General features: G+C 47.1%; 1 pseudogene across 1 annotated transcript in view; it reads right to left on the bottom strand.

Annotated features, from left to right (window-relative positions):
• Nucleotides 1-1000: 1000 nt before the first annotated feature.
• LOC311108906 (succinyl-CoA:glutarate CoA-transferase-like) overlaps nucleotides 1001-19683 on the bottom strand; it is a 172740-nt pseudogene continuing 154057 nt past the window's right edge. The window contains exon 15 of the transcript in view: nucleotides 1001-1080. The product of the transcript in view is annotated as a succinyl-CoA:glutarate CoA-transferase-like (transcript). The remainder of the gene's footprint in view (nucleotides 1081-19683) is intronic.

Below are 19683 nucleotides of genomic sequence, written 5' to 3'. Positions count from 1 at the left end.
ATAATCTTCTGCACATCTATCACTCCAGTGTTAATACTAAATTATAATTATAATTATTTTGCACTATGGCCTATTTATTGCCTTACCTCCATAACTTACTACATTTGCACACACTGTATATAGATTTTCTATTGTGTTATTGACTGTATGTTTTGTTTATCCCACATGTAACTCTGTGTTGTTGTTGTTTTTTCCGCACTGCTTTGCTTTATCTTGGCCAGGTCGCAGTTGTAAATGAGAACTTGTTCTCAACTGGCTTACCTGGTTAAATAAAGTTGAAATAAAAAAATAAAAAACAAGGGCAGGTTTGAAACCAATGCCCCATATAACACCCCAATCTCTGTACCAACATTTCTGACGGATAGTTAGAAAATACAAAACTGAGAGAGAAAGCGCCGGAAGGACTGAGTATGGTTTCAATGAAAGACGAGGCCAGTCCGAGAAACGAGATCAGTGCAAGCCAAAATGAAAAGCAAAGATGGGGGTAAAGAAAGGAGGGGAGAACAGGACCCTAAACATGGTTGTGTGTGTGTGGACGTGAGCGGTTTCCCTCAGCCTTTTGATGCCTCAGCAGTTAGGAACGATGCCCTCACCACATCCTCTATCTCCTCCCCCACTCCTTCGATCCAATGGGAGGCCGCAGGGCCACATCTGCTTCCCCTCAATGCCCCGTTATCGGAGAAAGATGCTCCTCATAGAGTCTCACCACAAAAAGCCCTCTCTGTTCTGTTCGGGTCTCTCCTTCCTTCCTTCTCTGGTCCTCTGTTGCATCTTATAACAGACTGACTCTCTCTCCCTCTGCCTAGAGTCTATTCCAACCTCTGTTTTTATTTCAATTGGAGATCAATTAATCAGTTGAAACATGAGTTCGTATTTACGGTGGTACGTTTTCAAGCACTCATCGCTAAGCAAAGGTATTTCTCCCTCTATTGAAATATGTATGCACACTCACACATACACATACACACACAGTATGCCTAACATCTTCAGTGCCAACTCATTACTGCCCTTGGCTCAGCTCCAGAGTGTCGTAAATGGGAGGGATCGGTCCGGTGCAGACAGTCCTATTCAGGAAGCCCCCTTTTGGGGGACAGGGATGGAGAGAGGTGGAGTGAGACAGGGAGACAAAACCAGTGAGACGGAGGGCAACGGGGCTTCCAGCCCTCCTGAGAAAAGAGCATGCCTTTGAGCCTGGTGTTTCAGTGTTCAGTGGCCCATCAGGTGGCCCATGGACCTTAAAGTTCAGAGAATTCGAGGAAGATACTAAAATAAGAGGACGAAACATTGTTTGGTGTCAACACATTGCTATCCGTATGGCCCATCCCTGTTGGTATCCTGTGAAATGACATGAGATTGAGATAAAGGAATAAAAAAGTCTGTCTGCCCTGTGGGTTGGCACAAAAGGGCCAAGAATGGGACAAAAAGAGTGGTGCTCATGTGCAAACCCATGCCCTCAAGGTCCTTCGTCCCTGGTGGTTGGGCGTGGTGGGGGCACGTCCGGGACAGAGATGAAGTGAGAGGGGTGCCAGAGTCTGGTCTAGTGGTAGCACTGCCAACTATGGACTAGGGATGGGCATGAGTAATTGAATATTCAAGTAGTCGAACGGATGTCAATGCGTGATAATTAAAACCAAAGATACTTTTTTCAAATTCTGTAAAACTATTTGGTGGAATGTGCTTGAAGACAACGTTAATTTGCTTTGACTCTAGTGTTCCATTTGTACATGTGCATTTGCAAGGCACAGCAAAAAAGAAACCAAGCCAACAACCACACACTTCTTCTCCCTGAATTCCTTTTTCCCTCTGTGTCTCATTCACTCAATTGCCTTCCGACATCTCCCTACACACACACACGTCCTGGAGCGCGCAAACAAATTCCCGTTAGCCCTACAGAAATAAATGCCTATAAAAACGTATCTAACTGATGGAATACACAAGCTACATTCCTTGCCAAATGATGACAGTTTTATCACAAATTCAAAATGGACTGGTTGATATTAGTAGAAAAATATGAGATCCAACAACGAGCTGCAGTTTTGGAATAATTGCATCCTGTCCATTTTCCGCTTAAGCTACTTTGCGAACTGCTAGAGCCATTTAGAATTGGTTAGCCTAGGCTATAACCCCCCTAAACATAGACAGGTTCCACAATGAAAATACGCAAAAACATTAGTTTGATAAAGACAAAGAGCATATTTTCATCAGAATCATTCAGCATAGGCCTACTCACCAAACAGATGTTGTGGCCGTAATTCATCACCATGAAGTGTTCTATGTGGATTTGTTCATCCATTTTGAACATTCCAAAGAACAGATATAACAAACTAAATCAAACATCTGTATATCGAAAAGAAGACAGATTTTGGTTTGTAACCCTAACAAAAATGTCTTTCAACTCGCCAAATTGGGCCCCGTTTCAAAAGAGAGTAACTGTTCCAGAAGCGAGATGCGCATCACTTCGCACTGACAATTATCTTCATTTGGAATAATATTGTGTTATATTACAAAATGTTTGTTTTACTATAAAATAGGTGTCTTGACTGTGATAAGGGATCAGGGAATAAGAGCATCTTGACTGGCAAATTAACAAAGCAAGCCTATGCCATTGCACAGCCATAGACTTCTACAAGCAAGTTACTGACTTTTAAAAAATTATGTTCCACGATATAGTAAAACCAGTTGATATTATGGTTTCAATAAATTAAACTTAAATGGCACTTGAACACCTGCTCTTTCCATGACAAGACTGACCAGGTGAATCCAGGTGAAAGCTATGATCCCTTATTGATGTCACCTGTTAAATTCACTTCAATCAGTATAGATGAAGGGGAAGAGAGAGGTTAAATAATTATTGTTATGCCTTGAGACAGTTGAGACATGGATTGTGTATGTGTGCCATTCAGAGGGTGAATGGGCAAGACAAAATATTTAAGTGCCTTTGAACGGCTGTATGGTAGTACACTACGTGGCCAAAAGTATATGAACACCTGCTCGTCGAACATCTCATTCCAAAATCATGGGCATTAATATGGAGTTGGTCCCTCCCTTTCTACTGTAACAGTCTTCACTCTTCTGGCAAGGCTTTACACTAGATGTTGGAACATTGCGGCGGGGACTTGCTTCCATTCAGTCACAAAAGCATAAGTCAGGTCGGGCACTGATGTTGGGAGCGATTAGGCCTGGCTCACAGTCGGCGTTCCAATTCATCCCAAAGGTGTTCGATGGGGTTGAGGTCAGGGCTCTGTGTAAGCCAGTCTTGTTCTTCCACACCGATCTTGACAAACCATTTCTGTTGGATGTTGCTTCCAGAGGCAGTTTGGAACTCGGTAGAGAGTGTTGCAACCTAGGACAGACGATATTTACGTGCCACGCGCTTCAGCACTCGGCGGTCACGTTCTGTGAGCTTGTGTGGCCTACCATTTCGAGGCTGAGCCGTTGTAGCTCATAGATGTTTTCACGTCACAATAACAGCACATACAGTTGACCAGGGCAGCTCTAACAGGGCAGAAATTTGACGAACTGACTTATTGGAAAGCCAAGTTGAAAGTCACAGAGCTCTTCAGTACGGGCCATTCCACTGCCAATGTTTGTCTATGGAGATTGCATGGCTGTGTGCTCAATCTCATACACCTGTCATCAATGAGTGTGGCTGAAATAGCCAAATCCACTAATTTTTTGGCCATTTAGTGTAGGTACCAGGTGCAACGGTTTGAGTGTGTCAAGAACTGCAACGCTGCTGGGTTTTTCACGCTCAACAGTTTCCCGTGTGTATCAAGAATATTCAACCACCCAAAGGACATTCAGCCAACTTGACAACTGTGGGAAGCATTGGAGTCAACATGGGCCAGCATCCCTGTGGAATGTTTTCGACACCTTGTAGTCCATGCCCCCAACGTATTGAGGCTGTTCTGAGGGCAAAAGGGGTGCAACTCAATATTAGGAAGTGTTCCTAATGTTTTGTACAATCAGTGTAAATGGGTCAATTTAGCAATTAGTATTTGTTATCTGTAATGGTTATGATAAATTAGCATTGTTGCGCACTCTTACCGTTAGCATAGGCCTATAGATAAATGTGCACATCTTTTTTTTTTTTTTCATTGCGGGCCTTGTGTTCAAAAAATATATATTTTTTCATTTGAGTACTCGAGTTCTTGAAAAGAAAACAACAGTCAAGAAATGTCAAATGCCCATCCCTAATCTGGACTACAACCCCTGGCGACATGGTTTTGAGCCACGTCTCTGCCACTCTCCTATCTGTGCCCCTTGCTACCATGTATCTCCCACTCTCCTTTTGCGTCTGTTCAATTTACATTTTACATTTTAGTCATTTTGCAGACACTCTTATCCAGAGCGACTTACAGGAGCAATTAGGGTTAAGTGCCTTGCTCAAGGGCACATCGACAGATTTTTCCCCTAGTTGGCTCGGGGATTAGAACCAGCGACCTTTGGTTAATGGCACAACGCTCTTAACCACTAAGCTACCTGAAAATAAAAATATGTGGGAGAGAGGATCAGAATTTTCATATTCTTTAAAAAATCAAACTCTAAAGCAGCGTGGACATGTGATGTGAGAGTCCAAGTGTGAGTTCAAGAGATTGCTACTATCTTTGGCTCTTATTCCAGTTTCAAAGGAAATGGAGACAGGAGGAGGGGAGGGGTGGAGATGGGGGGGGGTTGGGAGTCATTCACAGCGTGAAGCACCACAGCAGAGCTGTCGGTTGAAGTACATCTTCATCATCGGCGCTTTGAACCCACGCAACAAGTTGCCCCTTTGCAATCTCTTTAATCAGCCTCCATGGCTTCCCTTTAACGGCATAATGCATGTTTCATGTGCATTTCTCTTCTGAGAAATGGACACAGAGCGGTCTGGGTGAAAAAGTCATGGTGATCTCAGAAAACGTATTGCCCACTGTGTACATGCATGTGTTTGAAGCCAATAGTGCACGCACACACACACAAACACACACACACACACACACACACACACACACACACACACACACACACACACACACACACACACACACACACACACACACCATTAGAAGTACACTTAGTTAATTTTTAATAGTACAATAACACAACTTGGGTTTGGTTGATTGATGCGAGAATCGCACACTCTACTTTGCGACTCATTCCTCATGGGAGGTTGAACCAACAAGAGTAGAGATCAAATCAAACTATATTGAGGTTTCAATTCCACTATCCACCATAATAGAGTTTAAAGGTAGACTCAGCGAGATGATATTGCAACGAACAGCACCGCAGATATTTAACTGCAAGCCGCTCTGGATAATAGCGTCTGCTAAATAACTAAAATGTAATTTAGATGAGTGTGATGCAAGACTTCGCTCTCACACAGTCACACAGAGTAACATGCACATGTGCACGGGTGCGCTTCACACTGCTACAATGTGGTAGCTATGGGACCAAAACAGCGGAGAAGTTTAGCATCGCGCTTCAACACTCTTAGTTGTTGCGGAATTTGACCCACTGCGTTTACTTCGTGCATGCAATGTACCTTTAATAAAACCAAAATGTGTAAACGTAAAGACATCACAACAAATATTAAGTTATGGATCTACATCCACCAGACAGTGACCTAAATGCTTTGTATGGGAAAATAGCCTGAGGAGGAAACACAGCTTAAATAACTTTGATGTCAGAGTTAAGAGGCCCGGTGGTTCCCTCAGCCCCCAAGCAGCTCTTTGATAGTGAGTGCTCTGGTGGGTTTACAGTGGGGAGGAGATAGAGATGTTTCAGCCCGGGCATCCCACGCTGGGACCCTCCCGTTAACGTCAATGGCACTGCCGCTTTGCCCTAGTGTACCGACTGGCAGGCTGTTTGTAGATAACAAGAACCTTGTACTGTCGTTCCTACTGCATACCTCTGGGGCCTGTGAGGTGCCTTTTCATCTGCAAACATGCTTGATTAGTTTGAGTTTTTTAACTATATTGTTGAATCGGTTGAACCCATACCACAACCCTGCTCTTCCTGTCTGTGCTGAATTCCTGATCCTGGAATGAATAAGAGAAGCCATTTCTCCTTTAGGAGTAAAAACATGGCAGAAAATGACAGAAAATACAGGTATTTTGGTACAGAGCTGGTGTCATTACAGAGTAACTGTTTTCCATTGTGACATAATCTCCTTCAATCTCTTCAGTTGCAGGGATGGCCTGATTAATGATCGTTTTAAATCTCATTTTGAGTATTTTTCTCTTTTTGCTTTGATTAAGTTTAAGCGTGGTTTATATCATGTGCGAGTTATCAAATAATGTTATCAAACAATGTAGTCATGCTTTGGAAGGCTTTATTCACATAGCCATCAGAGGGTGAGGGTGCTTCTAGGATGAGTGAAAAAGGTATATGCAATGCCTCAGAAAGTATTCATGCCCCTCGACTTATTCCACATTTTGTTGTGTTACAGCCAGAATTCAAAATCTACACACGAAGTGACGAAGTGAAAACATGTTTTTAGAAATGTTTGCTAATGTATTGAAAATTAAATACAGAAATATCTAATTTACGTAAGTATTCACACCCCTGAGTCAACACTTTGTGGTTCAGAAATCAAAAACTGTTAAGCACATTTTTACTCCTGAACTTATTTAAACTTGCAATAACAAAGGGGTTGAATACTTATTGACTCAAGACATTTCAGCTTTATAATTTTTTATTAATTAGTAAAAATTTCTAAAAACATAACTTCACTTTGACAATATTGTGTCTAGGCCAGTGACAAATAATCTACATTTAATCCATTTTAAATCCAGGCTGTAACACAACAAAATGTGGAAAAAGTCAATGGGTGTGAATACTTTCTGATGGCACTGTATGTCAAAGTGTGTCAAATATGTACGTTGAAAAGACTGTGGTTATTTCATGACGTTCTGGGGACCTCTTGGAGTCATGGTACCGATATTAGTTTTTTTTTGCGCATGATGTTCAAATTATCTATAAGGAACTTTGTTGAGCTTCACGATCAATTTGAGATACTTTCGGATGATTTGGACATGATTTGTGAAAAATGCTAATATCGGTACCATGACTTGAATGGGATTTGTGCAACAAATGCTAAAATGTTAGCATTTGGAAAAAGTGCCAGGGAAACTAAATCAAAACATGGATTGCTGTCATTCCTTTTCCATAGACTGCTTACAGGGTAAGGAAACCAATGTGTCATTTTGTAATTTGGGTGAATACTTCCTTTAAAATTAAATGTATTCACAATAACTCAATTATTGAGCTATTTCTTTACATTAACTCTGAACGTGCAGTGTGGAACCTGTGATCGTTGTCTGCACACATCATCATGACCACTCAATGTCGTCAAAACAATAAGAGGGTTTCCCTTCAAACCATAACAAAGCAAAGCTTTTTACAAAAGTGTATTGCAGTTCACCATGGAGAATAGAAATGTAGTTGAATAATATAAGATGGGATATCCCATCAGTCAAGGATGAGCTATGTGTCCATTCTAGCTCTGAACTTCAGGTATGCAGTCAGTCCAGCCAACAATGATCTCCATGCATAAGGCCCATTAGTTGGAATACAGAGGCAGCTTCTATCAAAAACATCTTCCGAAGCCTATTCTCCATCACTGAAATGCATGTTGGAATGTAGAAATTGTCAAGACTCATCAGAGTGGTTCTTTTAACTGACTTACTTCCCCCTCTAACATAACAATACTTCTATTTTATTTAAGCACAATTAAAAATAGTTTTCTAGATCAATGAAATGCAACAGTGGGAAGGAGGTGAATCATCTGGGATGTTACGTAATGCCATAGCTTGCTCTTCCAATTTTGTTTGGCTGTCCTGGACGTTTTACGTAATTTCTACCAGCATGTCACATGTGCAACCAGAGGAAAAAAAGCTCTAGACCACCTTTACCACGCAAGGAGACACATACAAAGCTCTCCCTCACCCTCCATTTGGCAAATCTGACCATAATTATATCCTCCTGATTCCTGCTTACCAGCAAAAGCTAAAGCAGGAGGTACCAGAGACTCGCTCAATATGGAAGTGGTCAGATGACGCAGATGCTACGCTACAGGACTGTTTTGCTAGCACAGACTGGAATATGTTCCGGGATTCATCCAATGGCATTGAGGAGTATACCACCTCAGTCACTGGCTTCATCAATAAGTGCATCGACGACGTCGTCCCCACAGTGACCATGCGTACATATCCCAACCAGAAGCCATGAATTACAGGTAACATCCGCACTGAGCTAAAGGCTAGAGCTGCCGCTTTCAAGGAGCGGGACACTAATCCGGACACTTACAAGAAATCCTGCTATGCCCTCAGAAGAACCATCAAACAGGCAAAGTGTCAATACAGGACTAAGATTGAATCCTACTACACCGGCTCTGACGCTCGTCGGATGTGGCAGGGCTGGCAAACTATTACGGACTATAAAGGGAAACCCAGCCGCGAGCTGCCAAGTGACGAGAGCCTACCAGACGAGCTAAATGCCTTTTATGCTCGCTTCGAGGCAAGCAATAATAATATGCCATTTAGCAGACACTTTTATCCAAAGCGACTTACAGTCATGCGTGCATAAATGTTTTGTGTATGGGTGGTCCCGGGGATTGAACCCACTACCTTGGCATTACAAGTGCTGTGCTCTACCAGCTGAGCTACAGAGGACCACTGAAGCATGCATGAGAGCATCAGCTGTTCCGGACGATTCTGTGATCACGCTCTCCATAGCCGATGTGAGCAAGACCTTGAAACAGGTCAACATTCACAGGGCTGCGGGGCCAGACGGATTACCAGGACGTGAACTCAGAGCACCTCTCCCTGACCGGTTGAAATACCTACATGTTTCAAGCAGACCACCATAGTCCCTGTGCCCAAGAAAGTGAAGTTAACCTGCCTAAATGACTACCACCCTGTAGCATTCACGTCGGTAGCCATGAAGTGATTTGAAAGGATGGCCATGACTCACATCCACACCATCATCCCTAGACCCACTCGAATTCGCATACCGCCCCAACAGAACTACAGATGACGCAATCTCAATCGCACTCCTCACTGCACTTTCCCACCTGGACAAAAGGAACACCTATGTGAGAATGCTGTTCATTGACGACAGCTCAGCATTTAACACCATAGTGCCCACTAATCTCATCACTAAGCTAAGGACCCTGGGACTAAACACCTCCCTCTGCAACTGGATCCTGGACTTCCTGACGGGCCTCCCCCAGGTGGTAAGGGTAGGCAACAAAACATCTGTCACGCTGATCCTCAACACTGGGGCCCCTAATGGCTGCGTGCTTAGTCGCCTCTTGTACTCCCTGTTCACCCACGACTGCGTGGCCAAGCACAACTCCAACAACGTCATTAAGTTTGCTGACGACACAACAGTGGTAGGCCTGTTCTATATCGTGGAGCTCCGCCCCATAGGGGAGCTCTGCTCCTAGTGGTTTACCCTCTGCCCTAAGGCAGCAGCAGCCTGAGACAAAATTATGCACACACCTACAGCCAATAGGAGTACAGGTGTCCCTATAAGAGGGGGTGCCTCCCCTCAATCAGCCTCCCTTTTTCTTCAGCGACTGGATGACTAGACTGAAGAGCCAAGAAGAGACGAAGCACGAAGACTCAGGACGAAAACGCCGTTGATATTCCAGTCATCAACGTCGTCTAAATGAGCACACCGGGAGAATTTCCACCCCCAAAAGCTCTTTTCAGAGCTCAGTGCAGATGCACTTCCATGGCGGCCGGTGACCACCACGACTTATGTTTCGTGTGTTTGGGATCCCAGCATGCCAAGGAAGGCGTCTGCAGTCCCCCGAATTGCGCCTCCTGCGCCCTCCTTTCTTTAAAGGAGAGGAAGCAGCGTTGGGCGTTTTTCAGAGAGGACATCCCCCTTGAGGATGTGTTGTCGATACTAGCCTCTGCTTCAGAGGCGTCGTCCGACGGCGCAGACTCGGGGGAAGATGGGGATTTTGAGGAAGGGTCTGGCATTCCAATGGAACAGTCGGAACCCGTCCCTCATACTTTCAAGCCACCCTTTCCTTTGGAGAGCGAGAGGGCTTGTAGTCCCTATAGCGAAGGGGATACGAGCTCTGAGAGATCAGAAGCTCTCTCTTTCGCTGCAGCCTCTCTGAGAGCGGATTTTCCGGGTCTCATTGAGAGAGCTGCTCAACGGCAATAGAGCTGCCCCCTCTTCCCTCCGCACCGGAGGTTGATATGATGGAGGGCGGTCCTTATTCCAGGCCAAGGAATGCGGCAGAGCCAGTGGCTCCTGCCATGCCTTCTTTGGCTAGGTACGTTGGAGGCTCGTGGGAGGCACCTTTAGCGGCGCGTTCGCCTGTAAAAGCGTATCTCCCATTCACGAGAGTGGAAGGAAGGCTTCAGGGTCAGGGAATCCCCAGGTTAGAGAGCGCCATGGCGGCGTATCTCGTACCGGGTTCGAGCCCTTGGCCCTCTTCCAAGAACGCCACGTTGCCATCCCAGAAGGACCGACTCACAGCGTCGCTGTTAGAGAAGTCTTTTGGGTTGGGAGCCCAAGCTGTAGCAGCAGCTAACAACATTGCCCTCTTGGCGGCCTCTCTGTCCCGTTTAACCACGGGTAAGACAGAGATGGCACCGGAGGAGGTAGAGGAGGCGTCCAGAATTTCTGGCGCCATACTCCACCTTACACAGGCGTCCGCAGTCTGCGCGGGGAGATCCATGGCCACTTCGGTGGTCGGGGAACGACACCTCTGGTTGTCTTTGACTTCCATGAAAGAGGCAGACAGGACGTCTCTCTTGAACGCCCCCCTCTCTGACGACGGCCTCTTTGGGGTCGCAGTCAAAGAGGCGACGGAGCGTTTTTCGAAGTTGGAGGAGGAGAAGAAGCAGTTGGCCAAGCACCTGCCGTTGGCAGGACGACTCGGCCCCCCTCCTCCCCAAAGGCCATCTACCTCCGCCCCTCTAAGTAGACCGGGGTCTACGACGAGGCGGCGTAATCGGCGTCATCCGGCGGCCACGAGCAGCAAGGGAGCGGGCTCGGCCCTCCCAGCAGCTACGGTAGCCCCACTACAGCCGGCGAGGGAGGTGACGAGGACGCCGACCTGGCCCTACAAGGGAGGCAAGAGGAGGCGTACGTGACGGGACGCGGGGGAGAGGATGGAGGACGCATCAATGGTGTCGAACGCGCCCACTGTTCCCCCCCACCCTTCGGTTGAAGGGACGGGTGCTGATGTAAATGCTTTTGTTGATGTGTTTAATAAAGAGTTGGCTCCACCTGACTTTGTCAAAAAAGCGCCTATTTTCCATAATACGTCCGAGAGCGTTCAAATCTCACCCTCTCTTCCTTACCACTCTAAGAGCCGTTCAGCCCACCGAGGGTGCGTTGCTGAACAGGCACTAAGAGTAGGTATCCAGAAGACCTCAATCAGGTCGTCACATCACACTTCACGTATAAGAAGTGCTTTACATAGAAGGCAGCAGTCCCGGTCAGATTCTGACATGAGGACGCAGCCGCTATTTGGGGATGGCGCACTAGTACAGACTAAGGTCTCCACTAGTACGAGCCAGACCCATGCTGCGTTCACGGAGGGCCCGATTACCGCGGTCACCAAGGTGACCAGAGTATCGGCGCCCCCAGGCATTGTAACACAGCAGCTATCTGGGGACGGCGCATTATCGCAGACCAAGGTCTCGGTTAATGCGATTCAGACCCATGCTATGTTCACGGAGGGCAGGATTACTAGCGTTATGGGTATAACCAAAGTATCAGCTCCCCTGACAGAACGAGCCAGTACTCACCACACTGAGCGTGAATCAACCCACCAGGGGTGCAGAGTTGAACACACACAGAAGGTGAAAGTTAAGAAGGTATCAAGGCGCCGCCTTGTTTTACCTCATAGAGACCTCATACTACAGACTTCTAGGAGTACTGTAGTGAAGGGCTCTGATAGCGAATTGCAGTCACCTAAGATGACGCAATCGCTTGCTGGGGATGGTGCCCTGCCGCAGGCTGTGGCCTCGGTCAGTGCAATTCAGACCCGCGATGCGTTCAAGGAGGGCAGGAATACGACGGTTACGGGTTTAACCGACGTCCCTACTCCTCTTTCTTTCTCAGAACGCATTTCCTCTCCCTTTCACGGGAGGCCCACCTTGGGCTGTTCCACCACTTCAATGTTGGGGAACAGTGGCGGTAAGGGCCATAGAGGAATACAGCTCCTTCCTACTGGATGCACCACAGCTTCGCGCCCAGCCACTTTCTCTGCATTGCTGGCAGTGGCGAAGAAGCTGCACCCTCTCACGCTGGCTAGAACAGACGTTGCAGAAGGGTTATGCTCTCCAATTCCACCGGACCCCACCCCCGTTCAGGGGAGTGGTGGAGACGGTGATGAAAACGCCAGACAAAGTGGCCGCTCTGATGACAGAGATTACGGAACTTTTGGCGAAGGAGGCGGTGACAGTAGTTCCCCGGGAGCAAAGGAACAAAGGGCTATATTCGCCTTATTTCCTAGTACCCAAAAAGACGGGGGCAGTGAGGCCGATTTTGGATTTACGCATTCTCAACGAGAGCATAACCAAACGGCCCTTCCGAATGCTAACGACAAAACGTCTGCTGGAATGTGTCCAGAGAGGGGACTTTTGTACGAGCATAGACCTAAAGGACGCGTACTTTCATGTGCCGGTTCAGCCGCGTCACAGGAAATTTCTGCGGTTCGCCTTTCAAGGGGTGGCGTACGAATACACGAGGATGCCATTTGGGTACGCCCTGGCACCTCGCACATTTTCCAAGTTTGTGGAGGCGGCAATGGAACCGTTGCGTCGTCACGGAATACGGCTACTAGCCTACCTGGACGACCTACTGGTTCTCGCCCCGTCAGCAGAGCTGGCGATCACTCACACAACACAGACAGTGATGCATCTCACAAGTCTGGGGTTCGCTGTGAATTGGAAAAAGAGCGCGCCCTGGCCCACTCATCAGATTGTCTACCTGGGGATACAGCTAGACACTGTGAGGATGAGGGCTCGAATTTCGGACCCTCGAAGGGTAGCCTTGTTGCTAGCCCTAAGGAAGTGTCGTCCGAATCACACGGTGACGGCGCTGTCGATCATGTCACTTTTGGGTCTCATGTCGTCAGCCCACTCTGTGGTTCCGCTGGGACTCCTGCACATGCGCAGGACGCAGCGATGGTTCGCCCAACTAAGACTAGACCCATTGCGTCAACGTCATCGGTTGGTGGTGGTTCCCCTCTCGCTCAGTGCAGACCTAAACTATTGGAGAAACTTGCGCGTTCTCACGCACGGAGTCCCGATAGGAAAGGTGTCCTCTCACATCCCAGTATTCACGGATGCGTCCCTGACGGGATGGGGAGGGACATGTCAGACACAAGCGATAGGAGGTGTGGGGCCTCAATCAGGTCGTCACATCAACCTCCTGGAGTTGGAAACGGTTCGACTGGTTCTGACCCACGTCGCGTCTACCCTTCGGGGTCGCGATGTGCTGGTCTGGTCAGACAACCGGACCACAGTAGCCCACATAAATCGCCAGGGTGGAGTCAGGTCTCCTGCTCTCCATCGGGCGGCAGAGGAATTGTGGCTGTGGGCTCACGAGCACCTTCGCTCATTGAGAGCAGCACACATTCCGGGCTACTTGAACGTAGGAGCAGACCTCATGTCAAGAGGGGGTCCTCGAGACGACGAGTGGTGTCTGCATCCAGACATTGTTCTCCAGATTTGGGAACAATTCGGGAGAGCCGAGGTGGACCTATTCGCGTCACGCGTGAACGCACAATGTCCTCTGTGGTTCTCTCTGAGGGAACAGGACGAACCGCCACTGGGAAGGGACGCCTTTGCACACCAACCGTGGCCGAGAGTTCTCCTGTATGCATTCCCTCCGCTGTCCTGCATTCTCCCACTGCTAGCCAGGGTGAGGTCAGGGGGGCTGTCAGTGATACTGATAGCGCCCGATCGCCCGGGGGCTCCGTGGTTTGCGGAGATGAGTCAGATGTTGATTGCGCCACCTTGGCCAATTCCACATCGACTTGACGCGTTGTCTCAGGCGGCTGGCACGATAGGGAAATTGCCCATAATCGGCCAACCACTGAAGGCCTGGCTGCTGAGAGGGACAGACTAGAGCGCCGTGGGTTATCTGATGCAGTGATCAGGACCATACAGGGTTCACGTGCCAGTTCCACTTCTAAGATGTATGCCAGTAGATGGAACATGTTTTCACGATGGTGTGTCACACAAGGTGTGGACCCCATGAGCTGTCAGGTGGAGAGTATTCTCTCTTTTCTGCAGCTCATGTTTGATAAGCAAAAATCGCCTGCCACGATTAGAGTGTTTGCAGCAGCGATTTCAGCTTGTCATGAGGGTTTTGGCAGAGACAATGTCTTTAGTCACCCTCTAGTGAAACGCTTCCTATTAGGAACGCGGCGACTTAGGCCAACACCTAGAGTCACGCTTCCTCAGTGGGATTTGGCTTTGGTACTCGAAGCGCTATGTAAGTCGCCGTTCGAGCCATTGAATCAAATACCCCTCAAGATGCTGTCTATCAAGACAGCACTGTTGCTCGCTTTGACTACAGCTAAGCGGGTCAGTGATTTGTGTGCTCTTTCGACGAGACCTGACTGCCTGGCCATCAATGGTAACCTGAGCAGAGCAGTGTTACGTCCTAACCCGGCATTTGTGCCTAAGGTTATTAAGAGTTCATATAGGTCACAGACCGTGGAGCTGTGGGCTTTTTCTCCTCCTCCTCATAGAGAGAGGAGTGAGGAGAAGCTCCATCGCCTGTGCCCGGTACGCGCTTTGGCGTGTTACGTCGAGCGCACAGCAGCGATTAGGTCATCGCCTCAGTTGTTTGTGTGTCACGGTGCGGCTGCACTAGGTAGACCACTTTCAAAACAGAGGCTGTCTCACTGGCTTTGTGAAGGCATTGAGACAGCTTATGAGGTAGCAGGGCGGCAATTGCCTCAGGGTATCAGAGCTCACTCCACTCGTGGAGTAGCGGCTTCTACTGCCCTTTTTAGAGGAACAGGAGTAGAGGATATCTGTAGAGCAGCATCCTGGTCGACGCCGTCTCCATTTATCCATTTCTATCTCTTAGATATGTCTTCTAATTCTCTGGCTCGATCTGTACTCAGCGTGGCTGAAGGGAGATCTTGAGCAAGAAAGAGAGGAGAAGCAGGACTGTGGACACAGGTTTCCATCAGGTCCGCTTTGGTTAGAAAGACGTGTTTTTGACAGATGTGTTTTCTAACTCTTTGGCTCGGTCTGTACTCAGCATAGCTGAAGGGAGATCTGGAGTTAGGAAGAGAGGGAAAAGCAGGACTATGGACAGGGTTTCCATCAGGTCCGCTTTGGATAAGAAAACATATTTTGTGGCATGAATCCTGACTGACAGGGTCAGTACAGTAGAGGCATGCGTTGATTAACAGAATGTGAGGTCATCTATCTGCTTGTTCAGTTAGTATGACTCATGTTTTTGTTCCTGCCCACTAATCTCTGGGATTCCATTGAGTGAGTGAGGCGGTCTACCGCGTTACAATGTAGAGTGACACTTGGTGTCATTCCATTAGTGGTCGGTAGTGTTTTCACAGGATATTGAGGCACATCTATCTGCTAGTACAGATTAGTATGGCTTCTATTCTGGTGATCTGCCCACTAGTCATTGGCATTGCCATTGGACTAGGTGGGGCGGGTCTTTTAACCGATGACGCGGTATATTGTGACGCCCGTAGGGGTTTTTAGTTGCAGTACTGCGGGACTCGGTTGCAGCCATTGCTAGGCTTGACTTTCTCGTTTCGATGGGAAGTGTTAGGCTCGGCAGGGAGTACATTTTGGAGCGCTACGCTCCGCCTTAAACCACTAGGAGCAGAGCTCCCCTATGGGGCGGAGCTCCACAATATAGAATGATTAGTTACCGGAGTGTAACTCCAGTTCTATGAGTGGAGCGGAGCCCCATAGGACTTAAGGCCCTCTCTAGTCTCGCTGAAGAAAAATATCTCGGGAGGCTGATTGAGGGGAGGCACCCCCTCTTATAGGGACACCTGTACTCCTATTGGCTGTAGGTGTGTGCATAATTTTGTCTCAGGCTGCTGCTGCCTTAGGGCAGAGGGTAAACCACTAGGAGCAGAGCTCCCCTATGGGGCTCCGCTCCACTCATAGAACTGGAGTTACACTCCGGTAACTAATCGATCACCGACAATGATGAGACAGCCTATAGGGAAGAGGTCAGAGACGACAACAACTTCTCCCTCAATGTGAGCAAGACAAATGAGCTGATCGTGGACTACAGGAAAAGGAGGGCCGAACAGGCCCCCATTAACATCTACAGGGCTGTAGTGGAGTGGGCAGAGAGTTTCAAGTTCCTTGGTGTCCACATCACCAACAAACTATCATGGTCCAAACACACCAGGACAGTCGTGAAGAGGGCACGACAAAACCTATTCCCCCTAAGGAGACTGAAAAGATTTGGCATGGGTCCTCAGATACTCAAAAGGTTCTACAGCTGCACCATCGAGAGCATCCTGACTGGTTGCATCACTGCCTGGTATGGCAACTGCTCGGCCTCCGACTGCAAGGCACCACAGAGTGTAGTGCGTACGGCCCAGTATATCACTGGGGCCAACCTTCCTGCCATCCAGAACCTCTATACCAGGTGGTGTCAGAGGAAGGCCCTAAAAATTGTCAAAGACTCCAGCCACCCTAGTCATAGATTGTTCGCTCTGCTACCGCACGGCAAGTGATATCGGAGCGCCAAGTCTAGGTCCAAGAGGCTTCTAAACAGCTTCTACCCCCAAGCCATAAGACTCCTGAACATCTAATCAAATGGCTACCCAGACTATTTGCATTGCCCCCCCCCCACCCCACCCCTCTTTTACGCTGCTGCTACTCTGTTTATTATCTATGCATAGTCCCTTTAATAACTCTACGTACATGTACATATTACCTCAATTACCTCGACTAACCGGTGCCCCCGCACATTGACTCGGTACCGGTACCCCCTGTATATAGCCTTGCTATTGTTATTTTTACTGCTGCTATTTAATTATTTGTTACTTTTATTTCGTATTATTTTATATTGTATTTTTTGTGTGATTTCTTTTGATATTCTTTATTAAAACTGCATTGTTGGTTAAAGGCTTGTAAGTAAGCATTTCACTATAAGGTCTACACCTGTTGTATTCGGCGCATGTGACAAATACAATTTCATTTGGCCCACATTCCAACTCAGATTACATAATGTTTACTAATCTCTGCAGCAGCTAATGGCCAATTTTTTGCTTTTGTTTTCTGGAAAGCCATTACTTGCTTCCCCCCTATAAAAGACCATAATGTTTTTCAGCCCTGCACGTTTCCAAATAGGCACAATTATTGTGCCCATTCAGGGGCACGCTGTCTCACTCATAAGATGAGGGGAGGAAAAAAACACACAAAATAATGTCGCAAATTTGCTTCCCAATGTGTATTTTCTTCTGTGTCTAATAAACAACTGAGCCAGACCAAAAAGGAGGCCGCCGTCCACATGTTGAATTGGCCTGAACTTCTGATGCACTAGGACCCTGGCCGACTCAACTCCCCCCCAAAAAATCCTCCTTCAGGCTATTTGGTTTTATGAAAATCACAGGGGGAAGATTAGAGAGAATGGTAGTATTCAGAGATGTAATGTATATGTTGGAAAGATGCTTGGTCAGGGGGCCGTGACATGGGACTAGGTGTCTGTTGTGGTTTTCCTGTCTTTGTGGATCATTCTTCACAATTATCGTTGATTTGGCTTGGATGGGTACAACAATGTTCAGGATACACAATGGTAAACACCACATTGAAACCACCAAAGACCACAACTGATTGTCGGGGGAGGACGAATCACCCAGTCGACTGGTTGATGTGAAATACATTCAATTTGTGGAATAGGGGGCATTTAGAATTCATTGAGAAATCGACTTCTAAACAAAACCATTCCAGCAGAGAGATCAGAGTAGAACAACAAGTTTTAAGTTGATAACAGCCAACTATAATACAACTACATTAAGGATGAATGTTTTCCTTGACTGGAAAAAAATTACTAGAATTGTGCTAAAAATGTGCTCTACAGATCAGAACTCCTTGTACATAGGTGTAATTCATTAAGGTATTAAGCTTAGCCAAGCTGTTAGTCATTCCGTTTCAATGTTTTCTCCTTGACAAGTAACACTATGCATGGGCCCATGGGGGATAGGTGAGTAGTCTGGGTTTGTGCGTTGGCTGCTGACCAGACATCATTATGGTCAGTGAAAGAATGTTTGCTTTTACATGGCATCAAACATTCATTAGAATATCTCCTTCTGGGAGAGTTAGCAAAAAAGACCAAAGGGAGATGACTTTGTCATTGGTGGTTTTACCACTTTTTAAGTCTCAAAAGCTGCAATATCCTTTTCATGTAGGTCTCTCTGACCTTAATAAATATATATATATATATATATATATATATATATATATATATATATATATATTGTGGGTCTCTGATACTTAAAAATTGCTGAAAACCACCAATAACCTCCTGGGGACCAACAATGATGTGTTTGCATCTGTGTCGGGGAGACCATTACACTCCCGTACTAAAGATACGAGAAAACAACTCCACATACGGGTCTACCGGGTATCAGACTCTACAACAGGGCCGGCGGGGAGAAGGTTAAATAGCAGTTGCCTATGCTTATGAGCCAAAGACATTCAAACAACATTGCAGCATGCCAAGGTAATAAAACAATCACTTTAAACAAATAATAACTAATAAAGGTTTTATATAGGTTTGCATGTATATAGCTTTCTAGATTTTACTTTATTTTACATTTACATTTAAGTCATTTAGCAGACGCTCTTATCCAGAGCGATTTACAAATTGGGGCATTCAACTTAGGATAGCAAGTGGGACAACCACCACTGGGGGAGGGGGGTTGTAGAAGGATTACTGTTATACTATTCCAAGTATTCCTTAAAGAGGTAGGGTTTCAAGTGTCTCCAGAAGGTGGTCAATGACTCCGCTGTCCTGTCGTCGTGGGGGAGCTTGTTCCACCATTGGGGTGCCAGAGCAGCGAATAGCTTTGACTGGGCTGAGCGGGAACTGTGATTCCGTAGAGGTAGGGGGGCTAGCAGGCCAGAGGTGGATGAACGTAGTGCCCTCGTTTGGGTGTAGGGTCTGATCAGATTCTGGAGGTAAGGAGGTGCCGTTCCCCTCACAGCTCCGTAGGCAAGCACCATGGTTTTGTAGTAGATGCGAGCTTCAACTGGAAGCCAGTGGAGTGTGCAAAGGAGCGGGGTGACATGAGAAAACTTGGGGAGGTTGAACGCCAGACGGGCTGCAGCTTTCTGGATAAATTGTAGGGGTTTAATGGCACAGGCAGGGAGCCCAGCCAACAGCGAGTTGCAGTAATCCAGACGGGAGATGACAAGTGCCTGGATTAGGACCTGTGCCGCTTTCTGTGTAAGGTAGGGTTGTACTCTGCGAATGTTGTAGAGCATGAACCTGCAGGATCGGGTCACCGCTTTGATGTTAGCAGAGAACGACAGGATGTTGTCCAGGGTCACGCCAAGGTTCTTTGCACTCTGGGAGGAGGACACAATGGAGTTGTCAACCGTGATGGCGAGATCACGGAGCGGACAGTCCTTCCCTGGGAGGAAGAGCAGCTCCATCTTGCCGAGGTTCAGCTTGAGGTGGTGATCCGACAACCACACTGATATGTCTGCC

The sequence above is a fragment of the Coregonus lavaretus genome (genome assembly GCF_964263955.1).
Source record: "Coregonus lavaretus genome assembly, chromosome: 34".
NCBI lineage: Eukaryota > Metazoa > Chordata > Actinopteri > Salmoniformes > Salmonidae > Coregonus > Coregonus lavaretus.
Note: the sequence above shows the minus strand (reverse complement) of the source record. Positions and strands in the feature narration are given on the sequence as shown.